Here is a 9,680-nt window from a genome sequence, read left to right as displayed (position 1 = left end):
GTGGGAGGAAATGCATGACTCTACTAATGCAACAGTTATAGAGATGGAGTTCCATGAGGTCCAAGAAAGATTGGAGGCAAAGAGGGTGCAGAAATGCCAGAGACTTGAGAATACTACAAAGGCCTCATCATTGGCACCACCTCCAGAAATTGATAAGAGCAAAAGCTCCATCAATATAACTCGGCCGGGAATGGATGAACAAGATTCTACCCACATTGTAAGTTCATGATATTTTGTCAATATGAATGAATTTATGTTCTTAGTTTGGCATTGAGAAGATTACTGATGTTATCTCAATTTTCATGACATCATTGAAGTTGATAAGTTTGCAACACGTAAAGGGGGTCAGGGTGACAGCATCAGTGTGGATTCAACACTAGGACACTACATGGGAATGTTTGAGTGCCATAGCCTAGTGTGCTTCCATACTTTGTTCTCCCCTTATGGGAAGGAAGAGATGATAAACTACAGGGCACTTTCGAAGCTAGTCTCCCTTGTGCCTTTACCCCCTTCTACGTGTGAGTGTATTTTGGTGAGATGAGACTTGGTACTATCTACTTTTGGAGAGAACCTAGTAGGAAGAATCATGGCGATTGCTGTTATGGGTGCTTCGGTAGGTGTTTATGATGCTGGGAAGCTTGTAGAATCTTTTAGTGAACCCACTATTTTCTCAACTCAAAGGAGAGCAGCAATAGTAGCTAAAGTTAAGCAAGCAAATATTTTGTAAAAAGTGCATCTATTGGATGCAATAATATACAAGAAATATTGTATAGACATCAAATTTTAATATATATTTCTCTTGTTTTCCAGATGGGTGGTGTTTTGCATTATAATTGAGTTTCATTTATTGGATTTTAGTGTATCCTTAATTTAAATATACGGTTGATTTTGAAGAAAAGTGCATTCGCTTATCAAAGGTTTCAAGAATTCTTCAAGTTACTAGGTGTATGAATAGATGAGATCAAGATTGCCGATGAACTCTAATCAAGATAGCAACAAAAGGTTAAATTGGATGCACAATCTCAAACCTTTCATATTTAGATTCATCTTGGGACTAGAACAATAATATGGTGGCTAATTTAGTTATGTGCATGGTTAGTTGGAAGGATTAATGTAAATTAAGAGGATATATGCTCCATGATTGAGATGGAAAGCTCTCACTTATGCCAATGATTCCACATGGAGATGGCAATAATCCACACATATACTTGGTTGGTGTTTGTGTATTATCAAATTTGGATAGAGAACAAGCATATGACTGACTCAATCCTAGCATAGGAGATTGGGTTTTGTCTTTTATGGAAATTGTGGCTAAGGGGTGCTACACACAATTGAAGATGTAGGCCCTTATGGGGTAAAATGTTGTAAAGTATGCTAGGAATGGCCAAAATTGATTTAGAAGTGTGGCTTGATATTATGAAGGCATTGGTGATGACTGCAATGAAGTTTGATACAAAATGGTAAGGTTGACAAATGGACTGATAGCTATGAGCAACAATGGATTAAAATGATGTGAATAACATGACATATAAAACCATTATTCAAAGTGGGTCTCAATTTTGAATGCTAATGATCAAGATATGGGTTTATAAATTGGGACACATTTCAAGCATGAAGAAGCAAATTGATTTGGGCAAAATTTTTGCATCTTTGATTAGAAGGTGGCCATGACATAGGCACTTTTTTTTTGTTTTTACATGTTAGGACCATCGATGGCACAAAGCGATGGAAGGATTTTGCAAGCCATAAGATTTAACCTGATGAGTGGCGTCGCCCAATTGTCCGAGAAGGAAAAGGCTACCATACGAGCCGCGTAATGCTAATGCAAGCTAGGTTAGGTCAGATGGAAGCATCACCGCTGGTTGTGAGAAGAAGAGTGGCTGGTAGCATAGCCTTAGTTAAGGCATGAGACAAGAGGAATCCAATAATGCTTGCAAGGTCGACCTCAATAGTGGAGACTCAAGAGGAAAATGGGGAGAGGAAAGGAAAGAATACGGGATCTAGGTGGAGGAAAGTGGAAAAACGTGGGGGAGGAGAAAATAGAGAGAAGCCCCAGAGATCTGAGCTCACACGACAAGGAGGTATAGGCATTGCATGCTTGTGAGAGATGTAAGGTAGCCGGTGTCCTTGTGCGAAAGGTAATGGAATCTAGGCTTCACTGTTACATCTGATTTCCTCATGAGTGCCACAACTAAGATATGTACTCTTAAGGGTATAATTAAGTGAGTGGTCCAAAAGAAATGTGAGGTCCTTTGTTCAACATAGGGTCCTTGTAAGCATGAAACGTATTAATTTCGAAGTAATAATTATCTTACCATAGTCCCGTTAGTGGACCTAGTGGTAAAATGACCCCAAGGATGAAATGACGTCTTAAATACCATCTTAACAAATGAAGTCAACACCTAGGGGAGGGTGCTAACATCCGTTATTAGATGTAGCTAACACTGGATTGAGAATTCCCCCTACTGTAAGGGAAATATAACATAAAGACATATGGTAAATTGGTGCCAAAGGACAAGGCTTGCCAAATGATAACCAAAAATCCAAGGATAGGAGATATCCAATCTTAAGGGCATTTTATGGCCTTATCTAGCTAGATCACATTAGTCGTGAGGTGCCAAAGGGGATGGGGGAAACGGAAATATAACCAACCTTTAGAGTCAACCTTATGGAGAGGCATGTTATTGTACTTAAGAAGACAAAGCCAAGGTTAATGATGACGGAGTAAGAGAAAGAGATATCTTAGACAATCATTTCCATAGCAACATCGTGAGAGAATCTGACAAGGGAATAGGGGTGTGTGTGTGTGTGTGTGCATGTGCGTGTGCATGTGTGTACCCGCCCTAACTCGGGTCTGCACACCTGAAAAAGTAAGGGAGTGGGCCCCTACCTTTCCAGGTGTGGGGCCCATTTCTCAAGATTAAACAATAAAATGTAGTAGTAGTGGCAATCTAAATGAGTTCATCACCAAGTGGAGGTAATCTTATACCATTTCCCATTTAGGAGAGCCCTGGTATAGGCACTTTTTTTTGTTCTTTTTAATGTATTTCTTGTGTGTGTGATGGGTGTGTGTGTAAGTGATGGGGGATGCATCCCCTAATTAAAAAAAAACAAAAAATAGCCCCTAAGAGGCCCAGGTGCACGCAGACAACCCAAAGTCATGCCTGCGTGCACCTGGGCCTCTCAGGGGCTATTTTTTGTTTTTTTAAAATTGGGGGATGCATCCCCCATCACTTACACACACACCCATCACACACACAAGAAATACAAAAAAAAAAAAAAAAAAGCCCCTGAGAGGCCCAAGTGCATGCAGGCACGACTTTGGGCTAGACAAGGACCCCGTCTAGCCCAAAGTCAGGCCTACGCACACCTGGGCCTCTTAGGGGCTATTTTTTGTTTTTTTTAAATTGCGGGATGCATCCCCACACACCCATCACACACGCAAGAAGTACATTTAAAAAAACAAAAAACAAGTGCCTATACTAAGAAATACAAAAAAATAAAACAAAAAAAGCCCCTGAGAGGCCCAAGTGTTCGCAGGCATGACTTTGGGCCTGACGGGGATCCCGTTTGCCCAAAGTCGTGTCTACATGTATCTGGGCCTCTCAGGGGCTTTTTTTCATTTTTTTTAAATTGGGGGATGCATCCCCCATCACTTACACACACACCCATCACACACACAAGAAATACATTTAAAAAAACAAAAAAAAAGTGCCTATACCAAGAAATACACACAAAAACACTAAAAAAAAGCACCAGGGCCTCTCAAGGGCTTTTTTTTGTTTTTTTTTTTTGTGGATGCATCCCCCATCACTTACACACACACACCCATCACACACAAGAGAAACAAATACACCCATCACACCCTCGGGGGCTTTTTTTTTGTTTTGTTTTTTGGGGGGATGCATCCCCCATCACATACTAGTGTCTAATCACATTCTACCATGATTATTGTGACTAATTACATACTAGTGACTAATTACATTCTACCATGATTATTTGCCATCAACAATCAATTACGTTATGTACATACATCAGATATGGAAGTAAATAATACATTGCAAGATTCCACTTGAAAATGAAAGCTCAAAGTTGAAAATCTACAAGAAAAATAGTTTCCAAAGTATTTTATTACAAAAAATGTTTACAACCATCTTTGCACAAAATTGCTTTTGACAACCAAAATTGGTGTCCATAGTGAATAAAACAAAAAATCTGATCTATGGCCCAAGTTGTGGGTCTTCTCTGATCCGCCTTGCTAGCTGCATGTCTTTTGCCATGATCGTAACCATCTTAACATGGATTGCACACAAGTTTGTGTCCTCAAGAAGAGTTACAATCTCCACTTCTGTTGCTTCTTGTATGGCAACTAGTGCGATTGATTGAATACGATAGTCATCCCTATACGAGTGCATAATCTCTTTCACCAATCGAGCAAATGAAGCTCTTGGGATTAGAAGGTTCACGCTACTTTGATACTTTCTTATCTCTTGAAGCGCCTTCCTTCCAGGCTTTCTGCAGTGTCTTCTAGGGACTCCACCTCCACCTCCACCTCCACCTCCACCTCCACCTCCATTTGCTATGTGATGCAATTTTGGCAAAGATTTTCCACCTTGTCTAGAATGTGGAAAGTCCTGAGTAGCATTGTGCCATGCGGGTCGTCATTGTTGGCTCTCCATTTGTGCCCTTTATTGTTGATCCAACCGAATTTGCATTTGCTTAGCATCTTCTTATCCTTTGGCCCATTCTTCCAATCTGCATCTTTTGCACTCCTATTCTTCTGGTCTGCTTTCTAGCTCTTGAGGTGCCTCAGGCTGACTCTGAGGATTGGATTGCTCCCCATGATCTTCTTCATCGTCATCTGTTTGCTCATTGGTTTCTGTTCTTTCCTCCTCCCCCTACCTCCTCTTTCTTCTCTCTTTGATCATTGCATTGTATACATCGAGAGGGATTGGGAGCTTTGTTCTGGAATCAACCGGTCTTCTAGTCTGCTTTGTTCTTGCCATGTCAGTGATGGTGGGGCTATGGAAAATCTGATGGTAGGAAGGAATGCACTAGTATAAGAAAGTACGGTGGTACTGAGAAAATGAAGGTATTTGCATATATATAGGGGTATATTTATTTTGTGCATCATTATTAGTTAGCCCCCCTCCCTCTTCCCCCTTTACCCCACCTCAACCCCTCCTCCCCCCCCTATTTGTCATTGTCCCCTTGGGGGTTAGCCTCACAAAATTTTAGTGTACCACGTGCATTGCAAAGAAGTGAACACCTCAAGCTCTATAATAAGACATTTCCATCCCTTGAGCACTCCAAGCATTCAACGAACCATATTGGCAAAGAAACCATGGACCATGAGCATAAAGAATGTGCTGCATACATAGAAAAAACACATGAGGTAAACAAGAATTAATTGATTGCAATTAAAATTTTGAAAATAGCAAAGACCAAACACACCATGTAGTGAGTAATGTGTGATTCACCCCATCCATCTACCATGGCTTCAATGAACTCTTTCACTATGACTTTATATAGTTGCACATCATCATCGTCTATGGAAGGCTTCCTCAAGATCTTTACCAGAGTATCCAATTCTTTCTAATTACATATTCTCAAGGTTCTGACATGAGGATCAGCTTTCAAATTAGTCGTGCAATCACATAACTTTTTCCAATAATTCCAATGCAGATTTAATCGATGTTTTCCACCGTGATTGGACAAAAGCCTTGGTGCCTTAGAGCCAAATGTGCGTCTTTGATTAGCTTTACATTCCCCCCATGTAGACCCATGCTCGAGAGTAAAGCTTCAACCCTTGCATGTTCCATGCATATACAATGTGCAAGTAAAACAATTTATCAATGAACTGCATCTCCACATGTAACACACAAAAATGCACTCTTTGTAATGGAATGTTTAAAATCGGATCCCAAATTTTCTCGTTTTGATCTCTATTGGGTGCAACACCCTGATTGCAGCTCATTACTCCATTGCTCTAATATATCCGTTTGTTAGCCTCATCATCTGTGATGTCATTCATTACATCTTTAGCATTCCCAAAGTCTTTTCCTCTTTTTACTTGCTCTTTCCCTCTATGTATTCCTATGTTACTACCTCAAGTTTGGTGTGAGTGCATACAATAAAGACACAAATATGTCACATTTGCACTCAATTCCATTCCAAACATACACCTCAACATCTTAAGATCTCCTGCCATGTGCCATTTAACTTTAAATGATCCGAACCTTTCAACTTGAAGCCAACTTGAAGCAACTCTCCTTTCATTTGCGCATCTATGACACTTGGAATTTGAGATCTATCAAATACCCATTTCAAGAATGAGTGTGTCTCTTTAGGAAGTTCAAACGCAGCAAGCCACCAAATGTGCTTTTTTGATTGCACACTATAATCTTCCCTAATTTCCTTATCTTTGGCATGTCCGAGGGCTTTATTCATCAAAGTAATACTAACCCTCTCCAACTCGTTGCCTTTTACAAAATCACACTCATCCAATTTGATAACGAATACTAACTTTCCTTCACAATCTGAAAGATTAAAAGATTTACATGATTAGAAAAGATTTCAATAAAAATTCAAACTCTCTAAATAATATAATTTTAGCATACCCCATGCTTTCATGTTGTAAAACTCCACCATTGCAGCTTGGACCCTACGTACATCCAAAAAAACATTATTATGCTCTGTGTACTCAAAAGTCCTTGGTCCTTGCTTTGCCCCTTTAGTAGTTGTTCCTTCTTTCTTTTTGCTATGTTGGACATTTGTCTTGTTTGTGCCTTCCAACGTCATGCTTTCTGAGATGTGTATAAATCCACCCAACAAATCTTGAATAGCAGAATTTGTTTCTTTCTCGGCAATAGAGGGTTCTTAATGCCTCGAAGTGCATTTACAAAGACATTATACGTAGCTAAGTACCCATGCCGACTAATGCTAGTAGCATCACATGCATGGACAACTTCCGATGGATCTATAAGATTCTCTAAATTAGTTGCAACCTCTTGTAAAAGGGTGTCGGAATGCACGCTGACGAGGGTCCCTAAGAATAGAAATGAATTCTTTCTTCTTAATTACACTCTTTACGACACAAAGTTTGTCAAAGGAGTTTCTTCTAATAAGCTCCTCCATAAAATTTCTACAGAAATCATGATAACATTAGAAAAATAAATGATTCATTTGTAAGTAATGCTTCATAATTACAAAATAGTCCAAATATACATACCTTGTAGCTTTCCCTGCGCTTCCTTGCTCCACTACCATATGCCAAGCTCTCCATTTGTTGCACGGGCTTGATCCTATGCTTGTAACCTAGAGGGGTTCTTTTGATCCTTTCTAATCTCCTAGTCAATGTAGCAAGCTCTTATTAGATACACCAAGCCTTTTTCAATAGTTTGTTCTTCTCATCTATTAATCTTGTGATTGTCTCTTGTGACCTCTCTTTTGCAATTTCTGAGTCAGCAAGTTTTTTTTGTTCTTGGGTTAGTTGTTCTTGGAGGTTATGCACGGTGTCTCTAAGTATCTTTGTCTCTCCTTCCATTCTCAACAAGTGAACCTTTGCAAAGTGTGCTTCAGCATTGGAATGGCCGATGCATTTACAATATCCTAGTAAGCCTTGAAGACCATCACCTACGTATTGAATCAAACTCGTCACATTTTAAACAAAGGTGGAGCACCTGTCAAAGGATCCACTGAATAGAGTCCACCAACACTCCATAAGTCGACATGCTTTGTTCCTTGTTGTCATAATTAATCTAGTGTATCTTTGCTAGCAACCTTGTGGCCATAACATTGATGAGTTGTGGCATACTCTAGTGCAACTTTGATGTGCAAGGTGCTTTTTTGTGGCTTGTTGGTGTGATCTTCCAATGCCATGAGAGGGATTTAGAAATAAGGCCTTGGATCAGTTCAAAGAATAGAATAGCATCAATGGAAACAAGTTTGGGACAATGGAAAGATATAATAGGATCAATGGAAGCAAGTTTGGGACAAAATGATGAGAAGAAATTGGATTTGGGTGTTGCAAAGTGCTTACAATAGAAGGAGTATGAACATGGGATTGGAAGATGATTATAGGGTAAGAAAGAGTAGTATTTAGATGTTGAAAAGTGATTTGGGTGCATAGGCATGGTTTGGGGAAAAGTTTTGAAGAGTTTTGGGCCATTTTGAAAATTTTTAAATTTTTGGGCTAGGGTGTACCCGCGAGATACTTTTTGGGAATGTGGACCACCTAAAGGTTGTTAAGAGACTTAACGTTTTGAGAGTTGGGGGGGTGCCTCCAACTGGGAGAGGGAGGTGCACTTTTGGGAACCACCAAGGACCTAGGGAGATGTACTTTTTTGTCCCCATATGGGGTGATGGGACCCTTTGTAGGCCTTATTAGTTCTTAATCCATTTTGCTAATCCACTCCTTATGAGGCCCTTTTTGAGTCCAAAATTCCCCTAATGCTCTAGTTTGGCAAAGGCATGGTAACAACATCCACTACTATTTGGAGATTCCTCAGGCATCGTGGTTTTGAGAGATGTTTTGAGAGATGCAATTCCACTATCTTTGCAACTCTGAGGCATCCTGGCAAGGCAAATCATCAGGCAACTAGGGAGCAAGTAGATGGTGGAGGACTTCAAGCAGACTCTTGCCTAAATTACAATGGTTGCATGGCTTTCTTGTGATTTTCACTACAGATCTTGGCCTCATCTTGGCACATTCTTACACTTCTCTTCTTATCCTATGACTTTATGTTCAGCATAACTCTTCCTACCTAACACACTTCTTGGCAAAGAAACCCTCCCATATCACATAGAAGAAGGTCGTTGCATCCTCTTACCAGCCATGTACCGATCACTCTCCTATGTTGTTCTATAACTCCTCAAACGTATCCTTTATCTCGGCCATTAACAATATCTTCACGGCGGCTGAAGAGTCGATCATTTTGGCCATTAGCGCTATCCCATCAACCCTTTTGGCCCTTTTGGGTCTCACACTCGTGTTTCAATCTTGGGCAACACATTTGAAGCAGGTCAGGATCAATGATAACAGCACTAAAGGAGAGCAAGTGGAAATGAAGCTCGCTACTAGCTATGATATCTACAATGGAATTAGTTTGGACAAGTTCCCAAGGAGAACATAAGAAGCAAAAGAATACTACGATTGGTGGCAACAACTTGAGATTGGATTTGTGCAGCAAACCTCTAAAATTGCCAAACATTTTCAAAAATTGTTGTTTATCTATAAGACAATTGATTACTCACACAATATCATGGGTAGGACAACAACCATAAAAGTAAGCAATGCATTCTACTTTTTGAACATAAAACATCACACTAGAATGTCAAAATTTATGAAATACCTCGCTCGAACCGTCGCCTCCCTCGAATGCAGTCGCTCGAATTCTGGTAATCCTCTGCGGACTCTGATGTCGTATTGACATACAATCAGCTGGAGAAGCATCTTCCAAATGATCCTAGTGATTGTAATCATGGGATGCATGTCTTAATGCAAGTGATTGATAACCTTAGATCCATGGTAATTGTTTGTGTGTGTTTTGTGGTTGTTTGTATTGGTTTTACACTTCTGTGTAGTCTCTGATTTGGTGTTGTTTGATTTGCAAGTTTGGTATAGCAAGAATCGTGTTAGTTTGAAGGGTTTAAGCAAGTTTGTGAAGACCATTATGGAT

This window comes from Dipteris shenzhenensis, chromosome 12, assembly GCF_047967505.1.
Source record: "Dipteris shenzhenensis isolate YYH24624 ecotype China chromosome 12, Dip_SZ_1.0, whole genome shotgun sequence".
Taxonomy (NCBI): Eukaryota; Viridiplantae; Streptophyta; class Polypodiopsida; order Gleicheniales; family Dipteridaceae; genus Dipteris; species Dipteris shenzhenensis.
Note: the sequence above shows the minus strand (reverse complement) of the source record.